This window comes from Rhea pennata, chromosome 1 (assembly GCF_028389875.1).
Source record: "Rhea pennata isolate bPtePen1 chromosome 1, bPtePen1.pri, whole genome shotgun sequence".
In the NCBI taxonomy this organism is placed as follows: Eukaryota; Metazoa; Chordata; class Aves; order Rheiformes; family Rheidae; genus Rhea; species Rhea pennata.
In genome coordinates this window covers 122,092,081-122,110,712 of record NC_084663.1, presented here as the reverse complement: position 1 = coordinate 122,110,712, position 18,632 = coordinate 122,092,081, and positions in this window count along the sequence as shown.

Sequence of the window (18,632 nt, the reverse complement as noted above, 5' to 3'; positions counted from 1 at the left end):
GCAGAACTGCACCCAGTATTTGAGATACAGGTACCTCAGAAGTGGTCCTTTTTTGATGCTCTTTTATTTTTGTAGTAATTCCTACAGCTCCTTTTCCCCCTTTTTTGCTGTTTTGACAATCCTTGAGCAGTGAGCTGGGGGTGTGCCGCTAACTCATTGACTTTGAGGTTTCTTCCCTGAGTGATGTTAATTTACAGCCCCTGATCTTCATGTAGCTAGGTCTGGTTTTCCTTGTGCTCCTTGCTTTGTATTTGCTGTCAGTGGGTTTCATATGTCATTTTATCAACCTGTCACTCGGTTTTCTGAGATTGCTCTGCAGCTCTTTGCAGTTGTAACTTTTATGAATATGCTGACTTGCACAGGTCTTGACACTAATGGATTTGTGATGCATGACCTCTTGCTCTAAAAACTGTGCCGACTCTTTCCTGTTGTATCACATTTATCTGTGTATCTAGCCATTTTAGTCTCTGGTATGGTTTCTGTCAATTTGCCTCATCTGGAACTCCAGCTTCCAGCCCACGGGTCTCTGGATTGCCTCTAAAAGCCCTTTTTAAAAATGAATGTAACACTTGGCACCTTCCATTCCCGTGGTGCCACACCATCTCAGCAACAGTTGTGTTATTGTACTGACCAGGTCAGTAGTTTCCATCTGAGCTCCCTTAGAGCTCTTGAGTGAAGTAGTCTGGCCCTAGTAATCTGCTACCATTATTTTTATTGTTTTATCCTAAAACCTCTTCTACTGACACTTCAGTTTTGGAGCATTCCCCTAGGCTCATTCCCCATGAAGCCAGCAGCTGAGCTTGCTGATATGGGGCACGAAGTCCGGCCCCAGCCTCGCGAATGCGAGCACAAAGCAAACCCTGAGCATTTCTGCTACAGCGGTGCTCTCCCTCGCGCATGCTCCTCGTCTCGGAGCCGGCCGGGTGCCCGCAGCGTCCCTTCCCAGGGGTGTCCCGCAAGCACGGCCATACCCCTCTGAGGAGCCCCCTTCCCATTACCCATCATCTCTTGGGTGGCAGCAGCTTGGGAGTGTTTGGAGAAGTGGCCGGCAGGGTCTGGAGAGCCAGTCAGCCGAGCTGCCCAGGCGGATGGGTGCGAGAGCAGTGGCAGTGGGGTGAGCACCGGGACGGGGGGAGGGGGGAGGGGAAGGGGGGGCAAGTGCCCAGGAGTGCCGCCCCTCTGCACTCTGCTTACAGAGAAACAGGGTTTAATTTATGAATCGCTTCTGCTGCTGATGTAAAGCAGGGTTGCTGAAACCATGCTAACGCAGCGGCACTGCTTTATGTTACAAATGCTATTAGCAGCACATTAAAGCCCTGGCCCCCAGAGCCAGATGATTTCATCCTTTATTTTTTCAGTCATTGAGGCTGTGAATTAAGATTCATTTTGTTTGACAGTGTTTTTCTTTAATCATGCAGGAGTATGTCTTCTCTTCTCTTTTTTTCCTCCCATGTCTTATATCCCTTCTCCCTCACCCCAAATAACTGATTTTTCACCAGTCTGTTGTTTATTTTGTGTCTACAGATATATCTAGTCAAGGGCTGGAAGGGATTGTAGAAACTCTAGCCAAGACTGCAGAAACTTAAAGCCTATTCTTATTAATCATCTCTTTCACATTTCCTGGTAAGGTAACACTGTGTTCTTGGGAGCTGTTCTACACACTCAATAGGTAGATGGGAATTTAGGACCTGTCATCACATACGTTATCCCCAGCCACCTTCTGGAGTTACAAACAGGTCCCCCCCCACCCTGCAAGCAACATTTTGCCAAAACTGAACATTAAGCACATCTGTTCATGCCAGATGAGCAGATCATAGCGCATCATTTGATTTTAGCTGCTTTGGCCTGCTTACTTAATACCTGCAAGCAATACTACTCTTCTTGTATTTGCTGGGATACATTTGCACTTTCCATTCTTTGGACTGAGGGAAGGCAGTCATGCAGTGGTCAGCTAAGTGTCTTGTTTTTCTTGCTCACCCTTGTGTGGAAGGAGATGCTTTTACTGAAAATGTAAAATTAGATTTCCAGGAACACTCACGTACATGCCATTGAAACCCATTTTCCATGAACATTTTTGCTTTCTGTTCATGGAAAGTGAACACAACAAGAACAAGAACACAGGGCCACCAAATTAACTGCAAAGTTGGACAGATTAGGCAATTATTTATATGACTCACTTTGCTCTACTGCTAATGGGATGTTCTTTGGCGGGGAGAGGAAATCTCTGCAGAAAGAGGTCTGAACAGTTTGAATTAAACTAAATATGGGAGTGGAAAGGGGGAAAAGGAGAGCTTTCCCCTCCTTTGTCCTGGAGGGGAAAAAGGCTTCTCTGTGAATTGGTTAGGGTGAGATGGTTTTAAAAGGCTTCATAATAGCTTTGACACAGAGATGCAGCTTTAATTCTTAACTATTCAGCCCTTTATTGTAAATCACAGAACAGCAGACCTGATGACTGTGAGGAATCCAAACTATGTGGCCCAGTGGGTTGCATTCCCATGAGAACAACGAGAAGCTGAGAGGAGCAGACGTTTGACGGGACTAGCTGCCATCAGCTCAAGCCACTAAGCTCGCTTTGGTAAACTGACATTTGCTTGGATTTACGTCATGTTTAGCAGGAGTCTGACAGGTGGAGGTAAGTGTGTTTGCCAGAGGGAAGGGAGGAAAAGCTGAATTTCAGCTTGAGCAGATGAATATCAGAGCTGCAGGGAAGAACAGGAGCTCTGGTTTCCCTCTTGGGCCCCTTGCTGGTGGAAGCAGGCATCAGAACAACTTTCCGTGAAGCAGGGCATTTCTTGCATTTTTCTCTTCTACGGTTAGTTACCTTTTGCTAATGGCATTAGTAGTGGGAAATACTGGGACTTTTCAAGGCCCCTGGAGGAAGAATGCTGGGTCTGTCCTCCTCTGAGACACAAGTATGTGTGCACCCGGGATATGTGTGCTGGCTGGGCCTCCTGAGGCTGGGCCTATTTCATATTTGTCTGGATCTTTTTCATTTTTTATCATAGCTTTACTATTCATCTTTGAAAGAAAATAAGTAATTTTACTGCACAAGGGCAGTCATCAGCACTTTCCGGGCACTAGCTGTTCTCTTGATCTCATGGTGGGTGAATTCTTCTGCATGCGGGACCCCGCAAGCTGCCTGCATCCACCAAATGTGTTCGATACTGCCTTAACTCTGCAAAGGCAATATAATCACTGGCTGCATCATCCCTGGAGTGAGCAGGTTTAGCCAATTCCTCAGGGCAGCATTAAACATCAACACACCGGGCAGCAGAGCGAGCAAGAGCCAGGTGTCCAAGCAGTGTCTTCTCCGCCACCGTCACTGGCTAGCAAATTTGTGGCACCGTGAAAGCCTGCTCTGCATGACCTGGCCATGTGGGCAGGCCAGAGCTAACAAAGAACAGCTGTTTTTTTCTTCCCCCTGGCGTGTGTTGGTGTTCGACCTTTTCCTTGTGTCCAGCACATTTGGCCGGGACGCAGACTGCTTTGGAGCTCGCTGCAGACAGTCTCATATGCCAGCACATGGCTTCTAGCACCACAGCCAAGCCTTGCTGGGGAAAAGGCTCCCTGGGCACTGAGGAAACTTTCACCTGCGTTTGTTATCTCTGAGATTATACTTCCAGTTGTGTGTGTTGTTTTTAGGAGGAATAATATCTCAATAAAAGAATAAAAGCTTAGAGTGCTTTCTTTTACTGTCAAACAAGCCTTTCACAAAGTCTATGAGGAAATCGCAGCAGTTTCTAATTGCGCTCGGCAGCAGGCCTTGCATGTCAAGACTGTCCTAGTCATTCCCCTGCGTGCTAAAAACCCTGTTGCATCATCAAAGTACGCCTCAGCTGAAGTGTTAAGAAAAGCGTTCCCTCTCTTCCCTGAGATGAGTTATGTGAGCTCTTGCTGTTCTCAAGTGCCAGCTTCTATTCCCACCTCATCCTCAGTGGGTCGCATTGCAGTGGGAGCCAGGAATAGCCCCTTGCCAGTTGGTTTTCTGCACTTTGCCCCTGGGGCCAAGCTGTTACAGCTTTTCTGAAGGGACTGAAGCTCTTAAAATTGCAGCTAGGTGTCTACTCGGATTTTCAGAGCAGATTAACCCAGGCATGTGAGGGGAGTAATTCCACACGGCTTCAGGTCTTGCTTAATGTCTACCTTTGTTTTTTAAGTCCTTTTGGAAATCTAAACTATTTCCTCAGACCCAACAGGAAGGACTGAGTTTTGAGATGTCTGGAGAAACTGATGTTCGTATTCCGGTGGTAGGAGCTGGCTATGGGGCGGTGAAACCAGAGCTGTCTTTGCCATATGCTGATCTGCGCTGGCGCCTGGCAGGGCAATAAAAGGGATCAGATAGCATTATAGCTGTAGACAAGCCCGGTCAAAACGGAGTGGTACAGACTAGCTCACATCCTCTCCCCAAGCTGATACATATCAGGAGACTGAGTACACGTGCGCACTTGCGCCTAGATGTGTGAATACACACGTACAGGGTGTGCTTTGAGCCGCATGTATTGCCTGCAGAGCCCGAATCCGTGAGATTTCTCAGTACTGCACAAAATTATATTCCCAGAATTAATAATGGCAGTCACCAGTGCTCTTTCTTTGCCTAAGTGGCTCATTTTGTCAGTCCGGCTCGGTAATGAGGCGCTAATAAGGCTTTTCAGGACTGACTAACAGCAAACAAAACTTTTTCTGGCGGACTCCACTACTGCGCTCTTCCCTCTCGGCAGGGTCCTGTGAGGAGAGGGGAGAAGGTGCTCAGAGGCCGGCTGGCGCTTGCTGAGGCGTGATGGGTGACAGTCAGCACTGGGCGGTTTCTGGTGCATTCAAAGAGTGGCGGGGAGGAGGGATGCTGAGCCTGGGTGATGCAGAGCACAGAACGGCGTGGAGAGGGTCCCTACGTGCCTTGTTTTACGGCGAAAGTTGGGGAGGGGGAGAGCGAAGAGCAGCAGGGAGAGGAGCTCAGGGGACCTACTGGTGGCCTTGAACCCTGATTTTTTTTTTTTTTTTTTTGAAGAACTGGCTTTTGGTAAGCCATTGGAAATGGAGTGCAGGCCTGTGCATGCATTGGTATGAAGGAGAGCCTTCTTTTTAAGGCAATAGGAAAGGGAATGTCTAACGCTAACCCCAAATCTCCTGTAGGGGAACAAGCTCCTGCTTCCTCGTGTCTGTGTTACACCCCCGGGAAAACTGAATTAGTCTCTGGTGCCATTAGTCAGTGAGAAGGTCAAACAGAGCAACACTGTACCACGAGGGAAGAGCACAGTTTCTTTAAGAATTAAAGTCATTGAAGGGACGGTGCTGGTACTAGGAACATTGATCACCCAGTGGAAGGTGGATTGTGTGCACTACTGTAAACCAAGATGATCACTATTTTTCTATTCATTTTATCCCTGTTGTTTGTTTATTTACTCTCTTATTGTGAGTTTTTCCTTGTGGTACAGGGAGAAAGCTTTACATATTATCATTCCTAGATTAAGATCAACAGACTTATGGGCACTTTCTTCCCACAAAAATCCCCAGATGGAGCCCCCCTAGATGTCAATCATTAGAAGAAAAAAACAGAAGCAGGAAAGTCCCCAAAGCCACTGCTCCAGCTTTAGACTGAGTATTTAAACTATGAAGAACAACTAGCAGATACAAATATTCCAGCCCTCTTCATGCACCCTGTAAACACTATGCAGAGTGGATGGTGAGACGCACACATAAATCAGATCCAGAATCTACGGGCGATGGGAAGCAGTTGACGTATTGAAATGTTTCAGAAAGGTGAGCTGTCATTCACCTAAAACACAGGTCGCAGCGGTCACTCCAAGCTCCAACGTGCATAATATGAGCATGTCCATTTCTGATGTTGCCACAATCCTCTTCTGGCTAAGGTCTTGTCACACAATCACAGATTTATGGATGGAAACCACCTATTAGGTCATCGGAGGCATTCCTCTCCTAATGCAGATTTATTCCCTCCCGTGTATTTTCCAGGGCTTTGTCCAGTCTATTGTTCAAATGACTCAAGCGTCCGCTGCTTCCCTTGGGGGACTATTTGAGAGCCTAACAGACCTTGCTGTCAGGATTTTGTTTCCCATTGTATTCCTTCTAAAGGTTCTTCTGCTTAATTTAGTTACTTACTCTTTTACGTTGACGAGGGACAGAACTATAGGCATTTATTTCTTACTTATTTAGCTGATTCCTGTTATACCTTTTGGATGAGCCTGCCCAATCCCCTTTTCCCTGGTATTTATCATCTCGCACTCCTCTGATAAGACCTCAGTCCTGCTTCAACTGGGATGTGCTGATAGATGCCTATGGACCTTGCTGGGGGCCAGAATCGAGGCAGTAGCTGCACAGATACGTTTTTTTCCGTCTCATTTTCATTCAGATCAAATCTCTTATGCTTTGGTATGAAAGCAATGTGTCTGCACTGATATTCGAGAATGAGACTTAAAACTGTGTGGAGACCTGGAAAATAACCACTGTGGGTTAGGAATTTTGATCCTCTGTTGAAATTTTCTTTAACATTTCCTTCCTTCCCTTCATTAATTATTATTAAGTGATGGGAAAGTGAGAAAAGAATGCAAAGTTCAGGTTGGAAGACAAGCCACCAGGAAGTCAAGAAATTACAAAAGAATGTAATAATAACATATTGAGGTTTCCTAAACAACATGAACTTGACATTGTTCCACAACCCGAGTATTTCATATTAGAACTAGAACTATTATTTGATTCTTGTTTGTGCAGAATTAGATCCCCCTGCACCCCAGGCATTGGCTTCAAAGTGAATGGGGATGTCACTCATCTCCTTGAGGACATTTTATATTGTCTAAGTGATGGAAAAGGCCTCCATGTACAGGAGAGTCATGTTGCTGATGTGCTGAGGTTTAACTTTACTAAGTGACAGATGAATAGGAATTTATACCCTGACCCCTTTGCCAGTATATCTGGCTTGTGCAGTCCCTGTCCTTTCTCCCTGAGCTTCTCACTGCCACTCCGGCTCCCAAACTTAGCTCCTGCAACCCTCCAGTTCACCAGCCCAAAGCTTTAGGTGGGCGGGCTCGAAATGAGCTGTGAATTGACCTGTTTTGCAGACCCTCTCCCCCATCTTGTTTTTTCTACATCTTTTTTTAAGGTCATTCATTGAATTTAGCTTAGAGCAGAGCTAGTCAAGCACTCAGATGGTCACAGCAGGGATGGGGAGAGCCATGCTTCTCAGGGAGGGCACCTTTTAAACTAGATCTGCTTCCAGAGTAATTGTAATATGGAGACACAGCCGGAGTTAAGGTTGCCAGGTTGGTTTTAGATTTAGGGATTTATGTGGCTTGTAGGTAGTTGCTATATGTAGGTATATTTTTCAGCATGCATAGCATACAGATTTACTTCAATATCCAGCCCTGATTTATTTTCTAGGCTGCAGCGCTGGAGATATTGAAGGATGCTGTCGCAGAGGCGTCGAGGAACTTGGCTTGAGGTGGGGATGCGATTATAATGTGCTGGGTCTGTCATGACCGACTGAACAGTCACAATGATACGTTCCTGATTACTTTAGTGGTTCTAAGTATGCTTGTGTGAATAATTTGAGTTACTGACTTAATAAATACATCCTTAGTCTTTTTTGTTTTCTTGTGTTTCTTTCTTATTTTTTATTGTCCTGTAAGCAGTCTGTATATCTGTGACCAGCAGTTCTCAACCTGTGCTCCATCATCTCTGTTCTCTGGGAACAAGGGAATCTGAGAAAGGTAACTGGAAAAAGCAAGTTATTGCACAGACAGACACAGGGGAACGGGAAGTGTTTTCTCAACAGACTGCGGACTTTTCAGACCTGCAATATGGCAGGTTTATGTTCGGCTGACCTTCTATGTAGTGGGACTGTGTAATCTTCCAGTCTTATTTTTAGGTGATTCTGCAACCCCAGGTTTGCATGCTTTCCTTCTAATAATCCTGGTAAAGTTTTGAGGTCTGCTTTTTTGCCATTTATTCTCTCACCTTGTCTTCCTTGCCTTTTCCTTTCCCCTGGGGGAAAAAAAAAAAAAAAAAAAAAAAAGGATTAGCAGGAAGAAAAAATAAAAATCTGAAAGATGTCCCTTTGGGATTTTCTGTTAGATATATTTTAGCATAGATTTCCCATAGCAATTTTCAACAAGCAAATCTCATTATTTTATACGTATATGCGTGTATGCACACAAAGGACCTAATCCTTTTAACTCACCACTCCAAAGTCACCAGCTTCACCACTTCACCAGTACAGTCTGGTAAACAGAGCTGGTAACCACCAGTCCCCGGCACACACGGGAGCTAGAAGAAAAAGATTATGCGTGACTGATGCCACCTCCGTGGGAAGGGTGGTGAATATGTATTAGTTTAGCACATCATCCCGTTCATGGGTTTGAGCTTCCCTTTGTCATTACTGAACGCTGGGAGGTAGCTGGAGATTAAAGCTTTCGTTAGGCTCCTCGGAGATATTTACTAAATAAAACACACATGCAAATAGCTTTCCCGCCAGCTTTCCAAGGTCACAGTTCTGCTCTCCTCGGAGCCCAGCTCCCCGGTCCTGCGGGCTCCCGTGAGGAGGGCCAGGGCCGCGAGGGAGGAGGGGCCCCATGCACCCGCATGGCCAGAAACGCCACAGCCCCCCCCCCCCCCCCGCCATGGCAAATCCCACCGCCTCTTCACTGCCGTTTCTCCTGGGCTCCTCAGGGATCGGGGCGAGGGGAAGGCTGAGCCCCGTGCTGGCCACCGCTTGCAGAGCCGCTGGCGCTCAGGCAGTGCCTCCCCGTGCGAGCGCCGAGGTGCTCCTTCCTCGGGCAGGCTGCCCACCGCGGTCAGAGGGCAATCCGCCGGGCTTAGTGCTAATACTCTGCTTGAAGGAATAAACTAAGGAATAAACTTTATTTTCTATCCAAAACTAAAAAAAAAAAAAAAAAAAAAAAAGGTGCTGAACTGCTCAACTAATGCACGTTTCTCTGCAACGCACTGGCCCTTCTTGGAAAACAATGATAAATACTGCAAAGAGGCATTTCTGGAAGATAAGAACAGCACAGAGAGCCTTTTGCACCAATATCTCCTCCCTGACCGTGGTCAGTGCCAGACATTTCGAGGGGAGGCACACGCGAGGGCTCAGCTACACGTGCAACAGGCTGCTGCTCCTGGAGGCCATCGCCGCAAAGGCAGACCTAGGTCACGAGGCAGCAGGTTTCTTCCCTCTTCAACTCCTTATCCTGGTGGCATTACCCCTAACAGTGACACTGGCTCCACAGCTCTGAGACAGGAAGAGGAACTGCCATAAATCTGCCCTCTTGGTAATTTATAGACTTCCACCAAATCCCCTCTAATTCATTCCTCTGCTCAAGCTAAAAAAACTCTGCATATGATCATTTCTCCAGGACTTGATAAACCACATTTTCTCTTTCTTCTGCTCCCTCTATTCCTACTCCAACATTTTGAGGGGAGCTGTACTGCACACACTGTCCTGGCAGAGGCCATGACATTGCTTCACAGACTTGCACTGCAGTTTTCCCCCTGTATTATTCTCTGTCTTGTTTCCTATGTCTTTAGATACTTGGGTTGCTTTACGTCATTGAGGCATTGAAGAGAAATGAGATGCTCATAGCAATGTCTAAAGCCTCTCTTCTGAGTTAAAATAGTTACTTAAAGGACTCTTTTATCAGTTTGGTCTGACCAAAAGCCTAGAAAGCTTTTCTATTTATTTTACTAGGCTCCACTGTGGGCCTACTGAGCATGTATTATCTCCTTTTCCTGGGCCACTTTTATTACTTGAGGAATTTGCACAAATATTTTGTGGTTTGTTAGTGACAGACAAATGGTCTTTTCTGAAGAAAGTCTACGTGATTGTCTGAACTGATTTAACTGGTGGGGTCAGCAGAGCAAGGTGAGCAGGCTCTTGACGAGTAAGTTTCTCTTGCTGCCTTGGCTTGGCTAGAAGGCCAAAATAAAATGACTCACACTCAAAAAAAAAAAAAAAAAAAAAAAAAAGGAGACAAACCTAACTTTGCAATGAGCTCACAATTCAGTTTGAGGACTGTCTTGAGACTGGTTGAAGGCTAGGAGTGCTCTTTATTTTATCTGAATGTGTTTGTCCCATCATAATAAAAACAGGATCAGAGTGTTTCTTGCAGGTTTTCTCTTGCATCACTAGTTATTTCCTTCCTGAAGCTATAATCCTCAGAGTCATCACAAATAGTTGCTATGTAAGTGACTGAAAGCACAAAGACGGGATTATGGTTTCAGGTGAGAAAACGGCAACAGGCGCAGACAAGCTCCTAAAATCCAGTTCCACTCTGAGTAACAACGCTGCGAAGAGGCATTAGAGGACTCTCCCTGTGTTATTTGCATTACTGATGCATTGGCTCCTGCTCCACAACAGCAAAGTTGCAGATTAGTCAGGTCAATAAGGAGGGGGTTAGGAGGGGTGAGGGAAGGGCCCTTTGGGCTAATCCCCAGCAATGCAAATGCATCCTGGAAATCTGGGCTTTTTCCTCCTACACTCAGAAGCTCCTTTGATTAGGGGGCCAAAGCCAAATCCAGGCAGTTCATCAGAAGTCCCCTGGTAGCTCTGCAGTGATGCAATGACAGAAAACAAGTGGCGTGTCTTTTTGCACCTGACAAGGGAAAGCAAGAATTGAAAAAAGTTGTAAGCTGAATCAAGAGAAGGCAGTTTTATTGAAGGAGGCCATTTTATTCCACCAGGGAAGGTAGCTACATAAAATCCCCATGGGTTGTGGGGAGTCCCTTTCCTGGGCACCAAAGCAGAGTGATGGCCCCAGAGCTCCAGCCCATGACAGCCATAGTGCTGGGTGGCAAAGGAGAGGGAAGGGGAAGCTCTATCAACTGGCAAAACAAAGATCTCAATTTCATTCCTTTTAGCAGACCCTCTTTGAACCCTGCCAGGCCACTGATGTGAATGAGGGCAGTTTAATGGAGGGAGGGTAGGTTTGACACGCGTTTGTGTGCAGTCACATTCAGCAAATATCTTGTTCTGCCACAGCTTTTGTTCGCAGCAGTGCCAACACCTGAGGAACAAAGTGCTACTTTTAGCCCAGGGAGAGATGCAGAGGTCAGGGCCAAACCATCTGTCCACATCCTTGTCCCAGGTGGTTAAGCATGCATGGGTCTGTGCAGTGAAGTGCAGGTATTGTGGTAAAGGTGTCTGACGAGAACCCAGGTTGTCCTTCCTCTTCCCCATCACCTCAGCCAGGGTATGCAACACTATACGCACATGTAGGTGGAGACTATAGCAAGGTTTGGCTAGCGAGGGATTGAAGAAAAAAGCCTCTCTGCTGGCAGAGTTCAGGGAAACTGTGCTAGAAATAACTGTGCTTATGCATAGCTGTTAAAAACAGGCTGTCGCTAGTGCAGTTTGAACGGGAGCACGGCCAAGACCTTTGTGCCCGGCGTGAGGAATGGACCATGTCAGAGATTTGCCTTTGTCTCCCGAGTGAGGATACTTAGATCAAACGCTGTGGCGGCAGCTTTGCACGGCACAGAGGAATCCCCCCACTCCATGTGTCGGGTGAATCATGTCCTCCCCAAGCCCAAAGCTCAGCGGCTGGTGGGGCCAAGGTCACAGGAGGCCACCAGACCCCACTGCACTTGATCACAGCAAAATCGGCAACCCCAGATGAGCCCTGCTAGGGACATTTGGCAGCAAATTCCTAAGTGGATTTTTCCACTCAGACAAACTGCTTTTAATTAGATTGGACAATTTTAGGAACTTGTGGAGGTCAGCTTGCCGTTTTCTTTGGCTGTGAGCAGCAGAGCTCTCTAGTGAAACACCAGGTTGGAAAAATGCAGCTCCAGTCTCATATGTGTTAAGTTAAAAGGGAAAAAACGAAGTAGTCTTGTAGATATTTGAGTCAATACATGGTTAATTTCATGGACCCAATGAATTAGTTAATTAACATTACAGTTGTGAGATACATGATCATATAAATAAGAATGTATGACATCAGTGCAATCACAAGAAAGCAAAGGCTACTAGACAATCAGTGTTCACAAGTAGTTTCAGGCTAAAAGGGAGATTTTTTAGTCTTCAGGGCCTTATAAAGAACGGGCCTCCTCCCTAGGGAAAGTAAAGATTGCTGCTTCTGAATGCCAGGGTACTGGTTGTTCCTTATTTCCTAGTGCTGACACACAGTCGTGACAAGGAATTATATATTGCATTCATTGTGCCTGCTCTCCAGGCATGATCCCCAAATAATTAATCCTTTTAGCTTGCAGGAGCTGCCATCTGGCCAGCTTCCCACCAACCTGGCTGGTTTTACTATGGAGTTGCCAGTTGCCCACATTCATGTGGGCATGTGCAGCAGCTGCTTGCCTGAGGTGCTTGGGATTTCTTTGTATTTTAAAGACAGTAAGCTTAAAATAAGCCACGTGCTGCCCAAACACACGCAACACACCAGCCTTTGCCTCAAAGAGCTTACAGTCCAGAGGGAGAAGGAGGAGGACCAACATACCATACATAGGGCAAGATTCAGGAGCTCACCTGACAGTATTTTTGGTTTTGCTTTCAACAGACTTAATCTAATAAAAGGCCGAGAATAAAATCCAGCTGATTCTCTACAGCCCTCTTGGTCCTGCAGCACAATCACAAAAATGAAATTTTTAAAAAGGAGAAAAAAATGTTTTGTCACTACAAGTCAGGAAAAGGGCCATGAAGCCATATTCAGCCTATATGAAATGAAGGTGTTTTTGCTCTAATGCATCTGACTTGCCCTCAGTGCTGTGGGCAATCCTGAAAAGAACTGATGTTCCAGAGCACCTGTCCCAGTATGGGGACATCTGACATCTCTTGAGGGTGGTCTCTGTGACTGTCCTTGGATTCCATATGGGAGAGGATCCTCTCAGGACTTTGCAGATGCAGTGACCTGTGATGAAGCCAATATGCTCATGAAGAATGGATATCTGCATATTTCTAAAAATAATCCAGTTTATAAAAGTACTGGGGAAAAACCTTCATGGTTTCGTTAGACTCCATACCTTCCTCTTTGCTGTGACACCAGTCCTAGGTCAGGTAGATGGTGGACCTGACCTTGGGTTTTGCACTGGTTCCTGCTGGGGTCTGTGTGAAGACTCATCTGGTTGGTTTGTTTTGAGAACGGCTGCCAGATCAGATCTAGTAGGTGGAAGAACACTATTTGGTCAATATTTCTAAGTCTATGACAGCAAACTGCTTGGGTAGCTGTGCATGTAACTAAATGGCAAAATGATGCTACCTAATGCACTTCAGCAGTAGGATACTGAAGAACTGTAGCAAAGACAAGCAGCCATGAAGGATGTTTCTGAAGACTTCAGGTTTGGATTCAAAACCATCAAATGGCAGCTAAATGCTTATCTACTTTTATGAATGTCCTTCCAAGTGAGCCTCCTTCACCTGGGGAAGTACCTTGAAAATACACTGAGGTACTTCATGGTGCAAACTTCTTCTGAAAGGTGACGCATAATATGAGAATTATGACTCTATAGAGACACCTACGCCTCCGTGTTCACTTATCAGCCAAATGGTCTCCATTATCCAGATGATAATGATTTCTCCAGATGTCCCCAGGACCTTAATTTAATTAGCAGCATCTTGGATTTAACACTAGGGAGGTGACCTAGGGCAGAAGGAGTCTCATTCTGGGCTGAAGTAGAAAAGCAGCTACTATTCTCATCCGGATAGACTCTGATAAGAGCTAAGGCAGGCCACTATTGGTAGGGCTGCTGTGTGGGATTTTAGTAGACAGTTCTTCTGTGGTGCAACTTGAAGGAGAAGCCTCAGACTGCTGTCTCTGGAGGACTTCACTCTGTATGGCAAACAAAAAAATAAATACCCAAGATTTTGTTCTCCGTTTCATTTTTATGACTGCAGCCACCTGATACAGTTAATTCCCACAGGAGGTGGATCAGTAAGCATCTTTACAGACAAGCATTCTCCAAAGGGAGGCAAATATGAGTGCATGGAACAGAAAAGTTTTATCACAGTTCAGATTGGTAACCACTCTACCAGAGTAAGCCCCTATCTAATGTTTACTTATAACTAATAGTTGGGGTAGGTGGATAATGTCTCCAGGTAGCATGTGCTGGATTTTTTTTTCCTCACAGAATATCATCTCTCCACTGAAAATCCGGGAACTTTCAAAATTTAAAACTCTTCTAGTGGCCAACAGGTCCTTCTCTGCATCTGCTTCAAAAATGTTCAACCTAAACTGTCCCTGAAACCAACTTCAAATGCTTATGTGCTTCATTTGAAAAGAAATAACAAAAAAACCCTACTTTCTCCCCCACACTAGCATGTGGAATTCCTGTTTGTTAAACCCCAGCTACACGACAAGACTTTACTGGTATCAGATGAACAGTTATATAGCTGAATAACAACACTTCTTAGCTCATGAACTCTGTTGGAGTTGGGTGGATGCTAGATGTACTTAGTATGAATTGGCTGCAATGCTCTTTCATGAAAGAGATTCTTTATTTTTAAGGTTATAAAGAAATAGGAACTAAAAGTTAACTCTAAGCATGCTAATACCAGAGGAACAACTTATTCTCCCCAAAGAAGGTGTGAGCCTGTCAGATTGATGTTGCCCCAAGCTCTTTTCTCCTTTTAGGGTTCAGGATCCTGCTGGGTGAGTTCAGGTGTGCCAGGGAGAACAGGGAAAGGTCTTTGCAAAGTGACCTGAGCAGCAGGAGCCAACACTGCAGATAGCAACTCATAGGCGGGATGGTGGAGCTGCCGCCCAGTCCCTGGGGAAGTCCATGTTCATGTACCAGGCCTCCTCCAGCAGCCGCCTTTGCTCCTGGAGCCCACTGCTATGAATCATCTGTTTCTCTGCTATGGAAAATTTTAGTTAGTTACTAAAATGAGCCTTAAGGGTTAATTCTTCCTTATTTCCATGATTCCGCTCCCAAGTGTGGGTGTGTTACCTTCTCCGCCCCCCATACTCCCTCATTTTTTCCCCAAGCAGAGCTCTGCTGGCATTTCAGTCCCCCTCTCCTCCCTCCCCCAATAGCCCCAGTGAAATTCTTGCGGTGTATTTGTTCACCTAAAAACAAGTGCTCTGTAAGCAGAAGAAATCCTTTGGTAATGTAATAAAAGAATGAAAGATTCGAGATTCACAGAAATGAAGGTAAATGATGTTTACTTAAAGAGCCTCACAAAAATCTACTTGTTAGCCAACCCAGTGAACTTGCTGCCCAAGGCTTTTTAGATTTGTTGGAAGCAAATTTATTTTTCTTAAAGCTTTAAAAAGCATCTTAGAAGTGCTGAATGGCTTATCAGCCTATACAGGTATGACAGATTTCCTCAAAACTACTGATTTTTCTCGTAGAAAGAAGCACTGCAATACGTTTTCTTCTAGCAAACCCAATACAGCTGTAGGAAGGAGGAGCAGGTGAAAATACAACTTTCACAACAGAAGGCTTCTAAACACCCAGGCAAGCTGACTAAGGCTTTAATGACTTCATGTTTCATGCGATCACTTTTCAGAAGAAAGTCTCAGAGTATACCGCAATATCTAATGAGATCTTTTTTTTCTGTTCGAGGGTAAATAAGTCACCGTTAAGTGATGAGTTCTGCTGCATCTTCCCACAGTTCTGACAACTGTGTAACTACAGCGTATCTTCCTTGTAGCTTTCCCAGGCCTAGTCTTTCTGTAAGAAATGTATGTTGGGATGAGGAGAGGAGGGTTTAAAACCCTTTTCCTTCTCTTTTTGGGGGCAAAACCACAATCTGTCAGGGATATCTCCAAGAGCAGCTCTGTTGCTGCCCGAGGAATCCCAACAAAAGCCGACCTCCCGGGCGGCACGGCGTGGGGCGGGTGAGGCTGCTGGGAACTGTTAGCGGCAGATGAGCTACTTTACATCTCATATTAAATAACGAGGGGAATAAACAAATTAGAGTCGTTGTCAGAGGCTTGCGTGTGTTTTAGTCAGGCTGAATTCTCCACATAAGGACAAGCATAGGCAAAATGTCTGCGTAGCAGCAGGAATAGACAGTAGTCACCAAATCTCTCTCTGAGGGTGTGTTGAGCAATGAGGCGATGGGAGCAGCAGGAAAAAGCAATGAGGAAATGCTGAGTGTATCGTATGCGTATGGAATGAACTGGCCGGTAGCTGAATGTGTATGTCTGTAGCTACCGCTGCCCAGGGTAGATGCAACACTTAGCTAAACAAATATCGAGGGATTAATGGAGAATGTTCTGCTTAACAGCTCAGGAATATTTATACAACTGACAGTTCCGTATAAATACCTCTCGTTATCCCTGAATACTAAGCTACCTTCCTTCAAGCCTAACTGAACATATACTTAAGACATTGAGTTTAGTGTTTTCCCCCCAAAAAACATGGGATATTTTCCTTTTCGCATTCTCTGGAGAAAAAGAACTGAATCAGCATCTTCCACTTCTCTAAGGTGGTTTCTCTAGTTTATATAGTGTCTTGAGGCCATGAGGAGTTTTCACTGTAGAAATAAAGGCGTTGTTGCTACAACAAACTCTTGCTCACTTTGCCTATTTATTCAGGTCCTTGGAATCACTTTTAAATATAAAAGCACATGGTGTTCATAACACAGGAAGTCCGTAATAATGCTCATAGCTTTTAATTGAGCTGTATAAATAACACATTCTTGATCTGCTGGCTGAACTGCAATAAAGAAAAAACAAGAACAAAAATCCTCATGTGATACGTCTAGGGGATTGGGGTCTTTTCCTTCCAAAGTGACCCTTCCACACACATACAATTTCCTTCTGAGTCAGCAAAAGGCTCTCATTCAAGCTCAGACAAAAGACAGTATTTCATCTTCAGTGTAGGGTTTTTTTTCCTGCATCTTTCCTACTTTACTTGTGTACAATTTGAAACAAAAGCATGCTTTTCAAATAAACAGATTGTTTGCTTCTGAAATTCTCAATGCTTTTTCCCAAACTTCCCCCCCAATCTTTAATTCTTCTTTTTAATCTATTTTGTCAAACACATTCAAATGTATAAATAATACTGATCTTCCCCATCTGCACTTCTATTATTTACCATGTCCAAAGCATGTTTTACTCAGCTCTGATCACTGGTTGGTCAAATCTTTGGTACAGCCTAAAGTGCCTGTGACCACAGCTGTGGTACCCTACTCCTAGTAGACTCCTGGTCCGCACTGAGCATATACAGAGTTTAATGGCTATTAATATGACAAAAAAATGGGAGGTTTGACCTCATTTTACCTAGAGCACATAATTTCAGTCCCTGAGGGATTACTTTATTATTGTGAAGGGATACTGTGTAGAACTCATGTGATCAAAAGTTAAGAAAAAATACTTTTTTCTATAAAAATTTTCATTAAAAATACTTTTTCAAAGTGGTCTTTGATGCTTCACAAGTTTTCGTTTTAATGCAGAAAGCCATCCCCTAAATGTTCACTTTTTAAAAAAGCCCTGGTAAGAACAAGCACTTTCTATATTGTTGCGATAACTTTGGCCAAAAATATTTTTTCATTCAATAAAAAAAAAGGGGAGAATGGAAGTTGACTGACTAGTTTTCTTTATTGTTGCTTTATTTATTTATTTATTTATTTATTCTGCTGTCTAGGCACTGGCAGCAAGATCCCTGCTTTGTAAGCTATGAAGACCACCATTGCGCCAAGACTCTTGCCTTAACAACAGCTATAAACTGGGAGGCCTGGGAAGGTGTTAATATTGTTTAAGGCAGGGTAGAGGGTAGCAGGCTGGGAGAGCAACTAAATACTGGGAAGAAGTGGGTTAATTGCACTGACTGCAGATTAAGGGTTTATGTAGAGAGACTGGCTGGTCCTCTGAGGCTGCAGAAACAGAGGTCTGTGCAGAAGGCCTGTGCTTAAACTTCAGAAATATGTGGGCCTTGGGCTACCTCTTTTCATGCGCCTGAATTTACCCCTTCATCGAAGAGTGAGCGTGAAGATGAGGTGGAGAAAAAACAAACGGGAAGCAGGGATGAGAGAAGGTGGAAGTCAGTATCTGTGTCAGACTTGCAGGAGCAAGACAAGATGTGGTAAGAAGTGGGTGCTCTGTAAATTCCCTGTACATATGTCTTCAGTGGGTTAATAGCTTGACTCAGCATTGGAGCAAGACAGATTTCCTTCTCCGGCACAGCTTGAGAGCTCAGCTCGAGCTTTTGATTCACACTTCAAGTGGGTTAGTTTCACAAGTCTTCTAGTGAACCTTTGAAACTGGATGACAGCAAAACCACAGACAAAAAGGTTTTTTGCATTTCTGAACACATAACCACTGCAGTTTCGTTATGATCTAATATTTTATTGAACAAACCACAGCTTGAGAACTAGCAGAGGGACAAGGTAAAATATGACACCCGAAAGACTGATATTTTGAAAAACAAAGAGCCTGAACTGTGAAGCAAAAGTGGGTGGTCTTGAAATGCCTCTTTTTTTTTTTTTAAAAAAGATATTTATCGCCACTGTGAACCTGAAGCTAACTGATCCTCAAGAGGCAAGACTAAGCAGCAAGTATGGGATCTGCATGCCTCATGAACAGTAATGAGATACTGAATCCATCATCTCTAGCTGACGTGGTCCATAAATCTTCATAAACAGGAGTCACCCTCTAGGTGCCAGGGAGATTGTGGTCCCCCTCCCAGGAGTGTCCCATACAGATGCTAGAGGGAAGCAGACGTGCTGCACG